General features: G+C 37.4%; 1 protein-coding gene across 3 annotated transcripts in view; it reads right to left on the bottom strand.

Annotated features, from left to right (window-relative positions):
* STRN3 (striatin 3) overlaps positions 1-17,119 on the bottom strand; it is a 59,999-nt gene that overhangs the window by 41,245 nt on the left and 1,635 nt on the right. The window lies entirely within an intron of this gene.

Below are 17,119 nucleotides of genomic sequence, written 5' to 3'. Positions count from 1 at the left end.
CAGCATTCCTGCATTGCTCCTGTGATATCACAGTAGAAAGTTTCACACATCAGTGCAATCCTGATTTTAGCCCCTATTGCCTTTTACTTAATGGTAAACCCAATTAAAATATGTTTCTTCACCTTGCACTAGCTTGTAAGTTAACCAATTAAAATCTGAAAGCCTAGTGAGAACGATGCGGTTATGAGTGAGTTACAAGTTTTGTTGTGAGAACACCCTTGACTAAATACTGCCGCTTTGCAAGAAAAAGTAAAGCACCCAACAACACTGCAAGGTAATGGAGAATTAAAAATAAATGCAGACTTTATAATGACTCCTGCACAGATATTTTAAGAGAGAAGTTGGAGAAAGATCAAGAATCAGCTATTTTAAATAGCAGTCTCCCACTGGAAAGGCACGAAGGAGCTGAGCAAACCCAACAACTATACACAATTATGTTATTTAGATTTTAAAAGCAGTGCAAAAACTGACTAATCCAACAGAAAGTTAATTGTACATAATTAGCATTTTCTTCAGAAGGCCATTTACAACCCCTAGTACCTGAGGCAGCAAATGGCCAAACAATTCCGCAAGCCCAACCTGTTATCCTAATTTCCATTAGTCAATGATAACAAAAGCTTGTAAGTAAACAATACCCTTATACATAAGTACAGAAGTCCATAAAGTGGTTATAAAAGCAATTTTATAAGGCTAGTATGTTACTTGCATATATGCTCACCATCATACTTCAAACATTAGGAAATTACTGCATACACAGACTCTTGATGAAAAAAACAGGAATAAGTACTTCAATTATCATTTAACTACAGCCACAAATGCTTTTAAGCTCTTTAACTCTAATGTAGTATTCAACTCCTTCCAAAATTCAGGTCTTCTGTAAGTGATGGTCTTCAACCCTTCCCTCAGTCATCTGTCTTTGCCTAGCATCCTGAGCATCCTGTTGGAACTACTTGACAGATCTTAGCTTAGCTGCCAGCTGCAACTGTCGGACCTTACTTCATCCTCAGTTTGCAGACCACAGAGATGAAAATAAATTAACCACGACCACACACAGAGAGAGGCATAAGCCTCCAAAATGGTCACAGCCAAACTACTTCCTTCTTCTGGAAGCACTTCTGGATACTTGGCCACAAAGAATTGAGTCTTCGTACTTACCAGATAAAACCAGCCTTACAAAAGGCTTGAAAAAATCCTTAATATACAATAACATTTGTAGCAGTCTTCACAGGGTCCGAAAGGCTGAGCAGAAAGGCTGACAAAGGAATGCTCTCCATAATCTTCGTCACTTTTGTCAGCATTAGCAGACGTCTTTTGGCACCACTTCCTATTGTTTATACACACGTGTAGCTGGCCTAGGGACTCACCCCCCTTGTGACTGTCACATGGCTTAAACCTAATTGAAGCTATCTCTGCAGAAGTTAATAGTTAGATGTTTAGAAATAGAGGAAATGAATTTAGGCTTTAGGAAGATTGTTAGACATTGAGACCTTCAATATGAAACCAAGGGTAGGATTTACTGCAGGTTTGCTGTAGGTGTTGTAATAATTAACTTGTTTCCTCAGGTCTTGAATTGAGGAATGAGGGTTGTCAAAGCTATTACTAGACATTTTGCATGACGTTGAGCCCCAAGAATTAACATACAATTTCCCAACCCTGATTTCTTTGAGAAGCAGTAAATCTCAGGTTCAATAAAAAAAAAAATAAAAAAAAAAATGCAGTAAACAGATCCATCTCCCTCAGTTGTTGTTCTAATTTTAAGTTCCATACAAACACTGAAGAAATGCTCTCTACATAATACAGCTTTCTCAATCTTTAGACATTCCTTTCTTTTGAGAGGAATTTGATACAATTTATAGCCATTCTGGTGATTAAGGATTGACTGGCACTAACATTGGAAAGTAAAAACAGGACAGGACAATTTGATACTCCTCTTCCCTCCCTGCCTGCCAGTTACAAGAGGATTCTTTACGTTGCCTTTAACCAATTTGTAAGCCCTCAGGCCGATAGTAAGAGGATCAATCCTCCTCCTGCTTGTATTTCTGTTCCCTCGACTGTGCTGACACTGCCGCTTTTGCTGCCATACATTAAGCCTAACGAGGAAATCATTCTATTTATTTTTTACTCAGTTCTGAATTACATCAGTTTCCTGATCCTACTCTGAACAGCCATGGGAGTACTTAGGCTAGCACAAGGGATGCAAACAGGATACCAAAGTACGGTCTCAGATGAGCCTAAACTGACCACAAAATCATAACTTGCATGTCCAGGTCACAAAAACCACAAAGAGGGGAGAGACAAGGCAACAGAGAAGACGAGTACGGTCTCTCCTAAATTACAAATCCAATCAAAATGGATTTTAAGAAGTGTATTAGCAAAATCATTTCTCAAGGGGGAAAAAAACATTATTTTACAGAACATGTATAAAACAATAGTTCCGTATGCAAAAACATAGCTTTCACATGGCTTTAAAAAAATCCAGTTTCGTTTAGTTACGTATGATTGTTATGTGTGTTAGACTCCACTCCCCCCAATAGGAGTGTGCTTCAAATCCTTTCATTGTAAACAAGCTCAGAAGCCTCTTCTTTCAGGGCAGACTCTCCCTGTTCTACCAGACTGCTCATTTTCATATTTATGGTATTTTCCCATCTCTCTGATACCTGCTATTTTTCTACAAAAATAAGGGACACTTGATAACTCTGTGTTCCCTCTACACTTTGGCCCCTCAGCTGTAAATAAGAGTACTACCACATGAATTCGCTGCATTTTATTATTAAAGTGAATTCAGAGAGCACTTAGAAACAGAGTGGCAGATATTTTGTATTTGTGCAAGGATGCAGGAAATAAAGCCTAATACTAGGCAAGGCAAAATACAAGGCTAAAAAGAAATACTGAGCAACTACTTGAATGGTATGGATCCCATGGAAAAGCACTGGCTGAGGTTAAATAACTACAGGACCTACATGTAGATATGGAAGGAGACAAGTTAGAATTCTAGCATCTAATATTAGAGACTTGGTAAACTTAGTTCTATTTTAACAGAATGCTCCATTTTGGACAAACCTGTACTAGATTTTACAGATGGAAGGGTATTCATTTTTTCAAGGAATAAACAGACAACAGTCTTTCAACAAATAAACTCCAAGATCTCAAACAGGAATACTGAAATTTTCCTTAACTATGTACGAATGAATCACTCATTTCACTGAACAATCCACATCCCATGCTCCACATCCCTTACACTGTTTGATCCAAGTATACCAGAACATTTAGTTTGCCAGAGAACTTCCACATAACTTCAACTTATTCAAAAATCAGTATTTCACATCGAAGTTGACCACTGAAAAATTTGAAGAAATATTTTCTGGGAGTAAAGTGAAGATCTTGCTTTGTTTCATTTTTAAAGAAATGTGAATGGTTTTAAAACTGCTCTACATTTCACACAGCACTGCCCATAATAGCAGCGCTCATTAAAAATCCTTTTTGTTGCTCCAAACACACAGAAAAGCCTGACTTAAGGACAACTGTTTATCTTGATTAAACATATTTCTCATAGCCATTGAGAACAAGGGAGAGAAGTTATTATATTGTTTTGGGCAGGTAAAATTGTATATGCAACCTAAGGGTAATTTAATAATACATATATAGGGTTTCACAGTCTTACTGTATTAATAAATCCTGATGTACAGCACTTGAAATATCCATCTAAGAACTCAAACCTATTAAGATGTATCATGGAGAAAAAGAGGCAAGTAATCTGCATTAATTGGTAAAGCATGACTTTATGAAGAATTTATCTTGTGCTGTTGGAATAGTAACGCTTTTCTATATAATTCAGGCAACCAAACTCTAGTGGATTCACCAATCCAGGAACACACCTGGTAAGTAGGTATACTTACTTTCTAGATCAGTTGTAAACACTTAACTCTCTAGAAGAGAAGAAGAAGATTGTTTTGAAAATAAATCAACTGCTTGTAAAGCAATGCCACCCGCAACGCAATGCTCACATTTTTCTAAAGCCCATTCAGAGTTCCAGAAGGAAGGAAGGAAAGGCCTGCAATATTTCTGACAGAAACATAATACACTGAAGCAGCTTGAATATACATACCAGCGCGCACATCGATGCGTGCTTATCCTACTAGAGCATGTCACAAGACTAAGAACAATAGTAAGATTATTTTTTTTTTTTAGTATTTTGTTTTAATCATATAATTACACACAAAAAATTAATCTTTATTCTTAGATGTTTATTACACTGAAGATGAAGCAGAATGGTTTTGGAAAAATAAAACATACCAGTGAGGTGGAAGGCTTGACTAACAGCAGCAATATAAGAGCTGACACACCTGTACAGCTATTGCTGTTCTAGTTCTCATTCACAAAAAGCAAAGGGAACATGAGAGAACAGCCTCCACCCTCAATTTTCAACAAAGACAGTTTGAAACATCACTGCATTCAGAACATGTAAACCCTGATGCATGTAAAAGCATTAAGAAGAGCTTCTGTATACCCATATGGACCTGATGATATCTTTGTATTTTAATTAATCCTTAAACTATCTTGAAGAACAAATTGACTTTAAAGAAAGACCTTCACTACTTTAAATAAAAATTAAATAAATTTCATTTCAAATCAGACTTGATTTTGCAAATTAAAGACTCTAGTAAGATTCTTACTCTAAGGAACTGTGCAATAAGGCAGGTGCCGGTGTTTATAGCAGGATCATGCATGTTTCAAAGACATTTGAAACGTTTAAAGTTTCTGTAGTATAAAAAGGAATTGGAAAACGATTTTCTGGGGAACCTTGTCAATAATGAGTTACATATGAGGTCAGTAACTACTGTACCTACAGTAGTAATGATATGGAGATGTTTCCTAAAGGTTCCCTTTTTTATAGACCTTTTTCATTTCAGCTGATGTTCATTTCTTGATCTTCAACTGATACTTTCCTCAGACCGATCTGATCACTTTCCGATTGTTTCTCAAAAGCAAATACTAACCATCAGAAAAGTGACATCCTTGAGCAACTTTCCCACAAGAGTGCCAGATTAAAAAAAAAAAAAAACGAACAAATACAGCTGATCCCAAAGAGGAATCCATTTAGTTAATGATAATTGACAGATACAAGGGAATCTGCTCATCTGCAAGTCCCCTTTTGCCTTGCAATGGGTATAGCTGAGACCAGGATTGCAAAATCCTGTCCTTCCCTGAATATATCCTTCCCAGTTTTTGCTACCACTATGTTATCTCAGATCATTTAAAGTCAAAAGCTTGCCTGTTTTTATTTTCTCCCCTACGGGACAAGTTACCATAAAGTTCCAATAGCTTCTTTGAACACCTTCCAGAAAATTTAGCTTTCCATTTCTAACCCTATTGTTAAAATTTTTGCAGATCTTCAGTATTTTTCCCACCTAGTACCACTGCTTCTTCGCTAGTTTACCCAATTCATGTATCGGTCAATTGATCAAACTTAGGAGTAGTAAATTTTATTTTGTCCCACCATATGTAACACATCATTTGCCTCTTCAAGTTTCCTCCTTTTCTATTTTGTGGTCAAACTTTTAAGTGGCAGCTTAAAACACAGATTAAGCGTACCTCCATTCTGTCACTGTTCCTTACTTGAGATGATTCATGCAATCATTTTTCTTGTGCAAGGATTCTTTTTATGGCCACTCTCCTAATCAATTTGATATTTAGGAATAGCAGAATAACATAACTCTTGGGTATATTTTTAAAGGCTAACACCCTCTAAGCATCAGGGTTTAGAAGTTGTCCATAGTCTTCAATTCAGAAGCCAACAGCAGGGAAAAAAAAAAAAAAAGTTGATTAAGTCCCAAGAACAGTCAAAAACCTCTAAAATTATAGATACAAATGGTTACACACAGCATTCTCCTGAAAGACTAAAATGTAACACTGTTCCACTTGAAAGACAGGTGGCCCAGAGAAAGATGCAGTGGGAAAGCAGGCAGCATGTGCATCTAGATGCACAGAAATGCTGGGAGATAAGGGGAAGAGGAGAGCACAGAAAACTAAGTAACACACACACTATGTAGCAGCCGCACCGTGCATGAAACTAACACAACGCACCAAGACTCAATGATCAAATCAATTTCAGGAAAAAATAAAGTTAACCTGGTTATCATCAACATAACATAACATACCGAACTACTAAAATGCTCCATGCCAAGGTGTCTGAACACGTCCCCACACACCAGCTCTCCTTCTCCCCACACACCTGAGAACTTTGCAGGCACTGCACTTCAACATCTTAACTCCTGTGCTACCAAGTTCGCACTTTGTTTTGTACTTGACATGCAAACCATCAAGAACATCAGCAATCCAGGCAGACCCAAGATTCCGTATTCTTTTTTTAGCTGAAAGGTATCAACAGCCATAATTTATTATTTCTTTAATCCATTGACAATCAACGGGAACGCCTGCAGGCCCAAAATTGCCTAACCAGACAACACACTCGGAAAAGCCAAAAAAAATCCCTCATTTCTACCTGCAAGTTGTTCCATCTCCACCAGTATCAAAAGTTTCACTGAGAAAACACCACCTTTCCATTCAAACATCAGATGTCATCAGTCAGACAACTGAATAGCTAACAGAAACGTAAGCAGCACTGGCATTTCTTACTGCTCACATAGCTCCTCCTCCAAGAAGGGTCCATATATCACCCTTGTAACTGCATGCTATTAGCAAGTACAATGAGCTCTTAAACATGTTTGAACAGAAACCCCAAGACTCCGAGGCAGTCATGTTTCTAATAAGAGTTACAGAAAGCTCAAGAAACAAATCAAACTCATATACATAAACTAAGCTCTTTTTGCAATTAGGTCTGTTGGAAAACATAAGCATCCTTCCTCTAGTATGTACCGCCTGAAGATCAAGTCATGTAAAATAAAACCCTACATCTATTTTCATAACTGACTTGCTTCTGGACTTTAATTCATTTCACATCAGCATTCCCAACAAATACGGATGTTAGTGCTCATACGACTTCTACAGACAAAAGTTAATAAAGAATATTAAATAGTTCTACATATCAACATATAGTCACTTTCAATAGACTAAAGAGAAGTGCAAGAACCTCAGTTACATATATTGATAGATTAAAATCAAGTCCACCAATGTCAAAAGTTAAACACAAAATACTTCCTATATTAGTCTCTAGTCAGCATCTTCACTAAACCAACCAGCAGTTCTCTGCCACCATATTTGTAATAGCACAAAAATCAGAGTTGGCTTTCGTCAACACCCAAATGCTCTCTCTGCTTTGATATCCCAGTAAAGAAGGTATTTTGAAGACATTTGGCCTCACCAAAGATGTCAGTTTATTCACAAAATGTTCTATGCAAAGTAATGCTAAAATAATCCCTATTTTCTCACTCCAGTTTTTCAAGTAATTTTCTGCCCAGACATAAAAGCTGATTCTTATAAATGCGTGTACATTAGGTGTGCATACACACATACATAAATATACAAGATTTAAAAGCAACCCCATACCATATACCCATACCACAATAATGAGAGTTTCAAAATAAACTACTGAACATGCCTGCATCTTCTCTATAAGGCACCGAGAAACAGATCCAAGGGTGCTAATGACAGGTCCACAACTTAACACCCTTTGATTTTTCCAGCTTACAGCACGAACTGGTGGCAAAACACATACTCAAGCACAAAGCGACCAGAGCACCTGTAAGAGAACTTCTTCATCCAAGGTCAGAAGTGTTTTGCAAATGGGAGTCTTACTATCTCTACTGGAAAGGTTCTTGTACATTTTCTTCTGTTTTTGACTTTCTTCTTCACATTTCTAATTTTTCAGAACCAGCTGTTAGCTACCAAGAGGTAGGTTCCACCATCCTCCAACAACCAACCAAATTTCTAAGCTATTGTACTTTGTTACAGGTTCTCCACACTGGGATCACGTTTCTACTTTAGTTAATAGAAAGTCAACTGTATTTCTTAGCAGAAATGAGCCATTAGAGTACATATAGCACTAGCTTCCTTTTCATTTAAGACAGCCATTTAATACTGTGCACATATAAGATTTTACAGAAAAGCCGTGCAGTCAACCAAAAATACACGTATAAATTCTCTCTTCCTGGAGGAAAATAATCTTTGGGCTTCCCTGACCAGAAAACTGGAGTGGGGGCACCTAGAAAAGGGTGTTCTCAAACCAAAATTGATGCAAATGTTACCAATTTTAAAAGATGAGAAGATCAATCAAAGCATTTTGACATTTAGATAGACCATACTTCAGTCAGTTACCTTTGCACCAAAGCAAAGGTTTGTCTCAAGTTTTTGTTTTTAAACAGAAAGAAATGCCATAGTTCTCTTGGTAGCTTATTCCAAGGGTCCAGGTCCTCATTTAAGTACTACGACCTAAGTTTGTGTTCTTTCCATCAAAATTAAAACCACTAGATCAAATGACAGAGTAAAACATAGCTTACTTTATGAATTCATTTATCCTACTTCTGTGACTACATAAAGTACTCATTTTTCACTTCACAGAAATTTCAGCTTGTTTCCTGATTATTCCCAAGGCTGCTCTACAAGAAAAAAGGGCAGCTACCTTTACACATAAGCCTGTAGACACTGCTCAGTGAGATAATTTTTATTTATTTTTTTTAAGGTGGAGTGCCAGTCTATTGTGTCACACTCCTTAATCCAAACTGCTTTCTATTTCAAAATTCAAAAGTATCTGAAAAAGCATTCTAAAAGCCAGGGAGGCACTTAGCGAGGCTTGCTTTCAGATTTATATTTGGTCAACCACCAAGACTGAACTCTAAATGGATCATTCCGAGATGTTACTTCTAGCCCTCGATTTTTTTTGGCCAAATTTTTAGCATTCCTTTCAAAATTACTACTAAAGAATGGGCCATTATATTGCAGTGTTGACCTTGCCAGTTCTGCACAGATCACAAGACACAAATCACTTCCCAATTTCTATATTTACAGCTCCCATTTTTAAAAGCACAAATTATTCAGGGGTTTACTGACTTTCTTTTACTAGAAAAACTCAGAGGTCCTGGAGGAAAGCAGCTACGTGATTATTTAAGCAAAACTTCATCCTGTCCCTATCACTCGCATTTTCCACATTTTCTACATTTCTACTAAACGCATGCGCCCTACAAGCACCATCTTAAGAAGAAAAGTTACACACCTCTGACCATTTGTATCTAAAAAGATTCCTGTAAATTCATTTAAACTGCTGGACATTCTGGGCATATACGTAAGCCAGTTATAAAGCTTTCTTTCCAGCAGATACCACCACAACCAGTAAGACTAATTATACACTGATGGTAACATCAAAACACAACATTTGATAAGATTAAAAATATCCTTACTGTCAACATCATTATGCTGGTGCATTATTAAAATGAAGTTACATTGTTTAATTACTCTGCTAGTAATTAAATGCCATATTTAGAGCCTCATTAGACACCTACTACTAATAGACCTACGAAAATTAAGCTCTCTATCATAACTTGTAGTTGTAGCACAAGAGCACAGAGATCAAAACAAAGTTGTACGCTTTGTAGCGTGGCAGGTGCTTACAGTCACTGGAGTGGAAAGGGAAGGACAAATGCCAGCACGGCAAATATTCTCAAGAATGTGCACTTCCTTTTCCAAAGCCAGGAACATCTATTTTTTATTTAGGAATACATAAGGGGGAAGTATAACCTGCAGCATATTGAACACAAACAAGCTAAAGGGACCTGTTTTAGTGATGAACACTCGTGCCAGTGTTCATCAACCGCAGGTCAGTAACATACGTTCCCAAGGAACAGACAGCAAAAGGAAACAAAACGCTCAGCTGTCAGAGCTAGAACACGAGAAGCCCTCTCTATGCACACAAAGGAACACAATACCACACAGCTTGAAGAGCTCAGCATCATTAAGTCGGCAGCCATGTTGGCATCACCAAATTGATAATCAAGTTAATGGAAACAGAAGTTAGGTAACAAAAGAGAGGAAGAGTTGAAATGCTTATATATAGTACATATAAAGTATAGCATAAGACATTTTAGGAGAGGCCTCACAAAGTTGATGAGGAATGGGTATTTTGCACCTCATAAACCTTAATCTAGCCTCATGGCACAGAGCAGTGCCAACAGTCTCTAGTTTACACCACTTATCAGCGCGGTACCGCAGCCAGCAGTCCTGCCTTCTGCCAATTCCACTGTACAAAGCTCGCTAAAGCCACAGGACAGAATGAGTCTTACAGAACTTGCAGACGTGTTTACATGCTCTCCTTTAATACTTCCAGAAGTTCTGTTTGTCTAATCAGGATCTTTGTCTTTTCCTCTCCAGGGTATCCAAGGTTTCTGTTCTGGCATCCTGGGGTTTGGTCACTACAACTTCATTCACCCAGGACCCCAAAATAAACCAAAACACATACCAACAAACACCTTTATCCTTGAAGCAAGCAAGCAATTTCAGTTTCACAACTCCAAGTGCCAAGTGTTTGAATGAGTCAAATCCACCTCCCGTTACTACTTATTCTCTACTTTTTCATAGTGTGTTATCTGAAATACAAGCAAACATACTCTAGCTACCTGGTGCTAACCTCAATAGCAAGCAAAATAAGATACGGTAGCATTCCTCTGGGAATACTTAATTTAGAGATAAAAATTATTTCACAGAGGAACAAACCACAACTTGGAGTTACATAGTAGAACCAAGCATTCTCCAGCATATTACACTGGCCACTACTGTAAAGCCAGTTTCTGTTGGTTTTATTATTATTATTATTTTATTTTTATCTTTTATTTTAAAACGGTGTTACAGGATCATCAACCTCAAATTTGATAGCAGTTAAGTATCAACCATGTTCTGGGAGAAGACAAGCCAAGGTAAGGGAGTGAGAGAAACTTTACTGCAAGTGATCCATTAAAAGAAAGGGAGCTAATGAGGAAGTTGCTCAGACATCTGGAATTTCTCAAGCTCATTCTCTATTTCAGGATCATTTCGATCAGTATTCAGAGAAACTAAGTATTTCACAACACACAGCCAATGCATGCACATGTAACACTAACATATGCGTAAGCATGTACAATCCCTTCAAAAAAGCCAAGAACACACTCCATCCCCCAGTAACATGAAATGGAATTCAACCCAGAAAAAATATTTTCATCTTTTGTTCCTAACAACAGATTATTGCTAATCAGCTGTTTTTATTAAAAACACTATAGTGATAAAAAAATCCTACAGACTGCTTGAACTCACACTGGAGATTCAGGAGTGGTCCTGAAGAACAGCCAACTTCTTAATTAGCTCTTATACCTGTTGGAGTTACGCAGATGAAGCAGAAGGTATCATTAAACTGTATATCCTGCTGAGCCATTCCTTAGGATAATTCAAGAACAGCTGAAGTGCCAAAATCGAACACTCAGATACACAAACAAAGCTGTTACAGGTCACACATTTGTCCTGAAGATTTGTTAAATCAGTGGAGGATCCAACTTCCCTAGCCATTCTCTTTGTCAATTAGGAAGGAGATCATTACCACCTTCTCCCAACTTCTTAAATGACAACAGGATGAAAACACGCGCCTGTATCTCAATCCTTATTTTCAGTGTGGAAGAAATTATTATAACACCAGATAATTCATAAAAAATCCTCAAAGTAAGGTTTCTCAGAGAGCCATTAAATACACATAGGAGCGATGGCAAAAACTAAGAAATAAAATACTGCACTCCCCCAGGAAGTGTTACATGCCTTATCTAAAATAAAGCTGTGTCAAAAAAGAAAAACGTCACCAGAGTAACTGTTAATTAAACAACAGTTCTGTTCTCTGCTTCTGATAGTGATTTTATTCCAAATAATTATTTATGAAAGAGTAATCATGACACGGTAAAATAATTTTGAACCCTAGTGTGGACAGGAGGAGTGTTGCAGGAAAAACCCTACACAACTGCTATCCTGATCAGTGTCTTCATGTACATAAAGCCCATAGCCATCCACACATCATTTCTTATTCCATCTCTACATGGCTGCACAGGTAGCTCAGTGTCCTGCATTCTTTTGCTGTGTTTTGCCTGTAGGATATCACATGAAAATTATATAGAAAAGTTAAAGATGTAAATCAACTCTTAAAAAAAAAAAAGAATATTGGAAGAATTAGTGAAAACCCTTTTTATGAGGAACACACTAATCCTTTAAAGCTACAAATGGTATCTAAAATTTATAATTAACAAAATGGATTATTAATAATGTACCTACATCGGCAGGAGAAAATACGAACTCCTACTTAGCTCAAAACAGTTTGAGGAATCTCCTTACATCAAATTTGTCTAGGTATCTTTTATGGGAAACTCAGCTATATAGCAGCTGCCTTCCGATTAAAAACTGCATCTTCCCTGTGTACATTACCCACACAGGCTTTGAGCCTTCAGTAAAAGCAGCATCTGGAAGAACTTCAGGTGCCTATCTGCCTCTAACTCTTTTCACTAAAAAGCTTCTGAAAAGCCACGGTAAGGAAACCCTCAGATAAATCTAATTTCCCTCTATCCAAAATACACAGAACTCTCAATTCAGTGCTTTAAACCGCAAAAAGGGCAAATGCCACACAATATGCAGCTGTTTTCATCATTAGCTTAGAGAAATGACTAATGACAAGTTTCTTGTTTTAACTTGATCTATGCTATTTTATACTGAAAAAAAAAGTTTCATTATAAAGCAAAGATATTAAGCACTCACGTACTTGATCGTGCATATAAACAACACTTATTCATATAGAGGTACTTCAGCACTCCTGCTACAGCACATACCTCCATGGCCTGCATGAACAGAAGTCAGACATTTTAGCTGCATATATTATTTGCACAGCTCATGGCATTTACAAGCATTCCCAAGAAAGAATGTTCATCAATTTTTTGCAACTTATTTCACTGTATTTTCAGTTAGTGCTGTTTAACTACTAAAACAATCCTGTAAAAAAAAAAAAAAAAGTTTAATTTATATTCAGAGTAAGTACTGAGGTACACCTGTAAGACGCAGTGAAATAGCGGTTTATCAATTATTCATCTTTTCCAACAGCAACCCTCTCAACTGCAACCGATAGCTGCTGCATGCAGTTAGAACGCACCAAGCGTTTCGCTACTGTGGCATCTGCCTTTCCTACCTGCAACCCTACCACGTTCCATCACAATCCATGTCCCCACTATTAATCAGAGCTTGTTATTTAAGCAAAAGGCTACTGAAACTGCACTGCAGGTATATTTTATAAAACAATAACATCAAAGCTATCAGTGCTACTTTAGAGGTCAAAAGAATATAAACATGGCTACATCAGGTCAGACCAACAGCCCACCAACCACAGCATACCACTTTTAACTGTGGCCAAAAAGGCAGCTCCGTGGGAATTAGTATAAAAACAGAAGAATAAACATCAGAAAATGCTGCCCAATCTCCAACTTGTAACTCAAAAGCATCCTGAACCAGAGGTACTACCTTTGAACTTCAACACCCCCAAGGATTTTTATTCTATGAATTTATCCAAACACTTTTTGACCCAAGAATATTTTAACAGCTATAGTATCCCTGCATAAAATTCCACTAATTCCAAAAATTTTCATTTTGTATCGTACTTCCTAGATGTTAGCTAAGACTCAATGAATCTTTCTTCATGTTAAGAAAATAATGAAGATTCTGCAACCATCATAACTTCTTCCACTTCCAATCTATCATCATAAAAAATGTGCCTTCCATAAGCAAGACGATGTCTATGCTATCTGCAGAATTATTCTGTCAATTTAAAGAGCAAAGTATTCCCTACATTCCCATGCCACTGCTCAAACCTGCAACAAAGCAAAACCAGACACATGCAACCAAATATTTCAGCAATTTATTACCACTACACTTCCTAAATGTTTTGAAAAAATGTTGAAACGTGGCATGTACACTGAACAGTCTCATCTAGTTCATGATATTTACACATTTGCATATGTTTACACATCTACAATCACAGGTAAAGTGCCTAATTTAGATAGTCTACTCAAGCGTGAAAGTTGCCCAGAAAAACACAGCTTTTATTGAAAGGAATGTCCTATTGGAATGTAATTATGGAATATTTATCAGGTTCTCAAAGATCATAAAACTCCTTTAATGAGCTGCTCCCTACTTCTTGGAGGAGGAGGGGGAGATACAGAAAGAAAAAGGCAGGCGTGCAAGGAAAATCTTTTTCTCCCAACCCATGTAAAGTATGTAAAATGGTAAATAAAGTGTTCTATTATGTGTTCACTAAACAGCTGAGGAAAAAAGCATCTGTAAAATTAGATAAACTAGGAACTATCACGAATGCTGTCACTTTATATAATGGAAAACATATTACCAAACATATTAGTCTTCACGCACATTTAGGTTAGAAGGATGCATGCTCAGCATACTGAAGTTGTACACACATTGTTGTGAGTACTCAAGTTTCTTAATTATTCTTCCCGATTTTAAAACATTTGGAACTAACACCTACTGTTAAGTTTCTCTCAACACATTACCATGTGATTTTGAAGTATCAGGTAGTACTCAACATCCTGTTTATCCAGTTCAGAAGGTATGAAGAAATTTCATATTTCATCAACAATTGAGACCTTCATTCTGACTGACCAGATCAGCCCATATGCCCCACAAAAAAAGTAGAGTCCTACTGGTCTTCTTAGATATCTGAAAAGTTGCAAGATCATTAAGATTTCCTACAAAGCTCCTCAACACAACTTGATCTTCCTTCCCATGAGTTTCTGTAATGCATCTCCAAGTATTTTCCCACTTTTTTTTTTTTTTTTTAAACTGAAACCACAGAGCCACTTACAGATTTGATAGAAAAACTGTTTCCTTTAGGAAGTAACATCCAACCACAGAGGTTTTCTAAAACCCCTCTAGAGTGCATAAACATTATAGAAAACACAACCTGAATTTACCCCAGTGTAACAGCAACTAACATCAAGGTCATGACACTGACAGGGCAAAGTTACAGGTGTAATTACACAATATTGTTATATTCAGAATCATCCTTCTGTGGGATTACAGAACAGACCCAGCCTATTACTTCAAGAGATCAGTACACTACCCGTGCCCAGAGTATTTTGTCTCTACACAATAGTGAGAAAGAACTAACAAAATTAGTCTGGCAGCCACTGTTACAAGTGAAGAAAAAAGTCTACTGTGGTTTAAGCACTGCAATCCTGATGTTTGGTATTTCTGTCTTTGACACTGACTTGCAAACACAGATTTAGCACACAACTACACTGCTCCATTTGTGCACACAGGCAGACCGGCCACGCAACTGAACAGTTGGAAGAAACACCGTAAAAGTTATTAACATTTAAGATTGAGACTGATGTGCACGTGGACTTAAGGATGCTAGTACACAACTTCTCCAGGTCCGAAGGGCTGACATCCTTTGTCAGTGATTATGGCTGTGGTACAAACCCCAAGACAATTGAAGCAACTTGGCATTTAAATTAATTATAAACACGTATCCCAAACACAGGTAGAACAACAAATCAATAAGTTCATTATAAGATCCAAGGAAACAAACTGTTCCTGCAGATCATGCCCTCATATGCCTCCACCCAAATGCAGAGGGATCTTACTAGGGGAAGAGAAGTCTGACCATTACCTTAGCTATATGGGCAGGAAAATAGGGGAAAGGAAGGAGAAATCACTCAGAATGCCCATTACTTTTTTATCCACAACAAAGAACTATCCTATTCTGTGGACGAGTAAGAATCATAAATTCAGAGCAGGAAAATAAAATCACAACATATTGCTAAGTCATGTAGTTTTCTTTTAGTTTTCTTTCTATACAACATCACTTGCGAAGTTATTGAGGTAACTTAAGAAGGAGCCTTTAATTACCAGCACGGAGAATGAACGTATAGAGTATTGAAAGGCTGAAAGAAGGAAGAAATTACTTGCATGGCTGAGAGTTGCACCTACGAAATCCAATTCTCATGCTTCATGCTTCCGTGTTAATTACCTACTGTCATACTACCAGATTTTTCTTCCCGTTCAACCCAGGAGGCCTCAATCACTTAAAAACCACACACAGGTACTTAGTATTCACAAATGAATGGACTTTGAAGTTTCAACAGGCAAAACTGTTGTCTGAGGTCCAAAATATTAAGGCTTCATTAGTCACAAAATAAAGCAGGACTTCACAACCTGAGTTGTAGGACTAAAAATATATACAATGTATACACACACAGAGGCCTGGTAAATACACCTCTTCCAAAAAACACTCCCAACATTTCTGTACCAGGTTTCATCACTACACAGGTTGACATTTAAAGTCCACAGGTAATGCCCTCTCTCTGCCTCCTCCCAACCTCACTTCTATCCTGGGCTTCCCGTGTTATTAAAAGCCCACCCGCGTGCATACACACTGTGCGGTAAGTACGCCTGCCGCATCCCGTGACATGATGCACACATGAGGTAGAGTGAACCAACACATATACAGCCAGGGTCAGAATTCTGACAGCACATGAAGAAATAAGCAAATGAAACAGTACAGCCATGGATGACAAACAGCAATTACAAACACAAGCAGCAGACTTGGCAGGAACACATCATAGTGTCTAAAGGCCACATGAGTTCATACCAGCACTTTTAAGTCAGATACAGTTTTCAAAGTCTTAGAACTGAGCTTTACATTTAGGACACTGAAAGAGGTACTTAATTTTAAAGTCGCAAGCCTATATATTAAAACAAATATTTAAAGACTGTTTTGTTTGCTAATGAACACCACTAAGCTCTGTTTATTTATAAACAGAGTACAATACTACCGATACGCTACAGAAGAAATGAGAAACAGTTCATTGCTCTCCACTGAAAATGCCTGTCAATGGCTGCCACACTGGTTTTAAAAACAGCCATTCTCCACGTCTTAAAATAGTAAGACCGGCAGTAACTGAAGTATATAGTGAAATATGTTTCACTTCTTTTTTGTTATTATTTTTCCCCATTATTCTATTTTAATTATAGCTGTAACAAAAAAGAGTGCGAATTACATGTTTAATATAGAGCCAAGAAGTCCTGAAAGACTTGCCCAGGTTCAGGTACTGCTCTCTATTCTTCAAATCTGAAAGTACATAATCACAAACATTGGCCACTG

The sequence above is a fragment of the Netta rufina genome, assembly GCF_964035555.1.
Source record: "Netta rufina genome assembly, chromosome: 5".
NCBI lineage: Eukaryota > Metazoa > Chordata > Aves > Anseriformes > Anatidae > Netta > Netta rufina.
The sequence above is the reverse complement of the archived record's forward strand: the minus strand, read 5'-3'. Positions and strand labels throughout refer to the sequence as shown.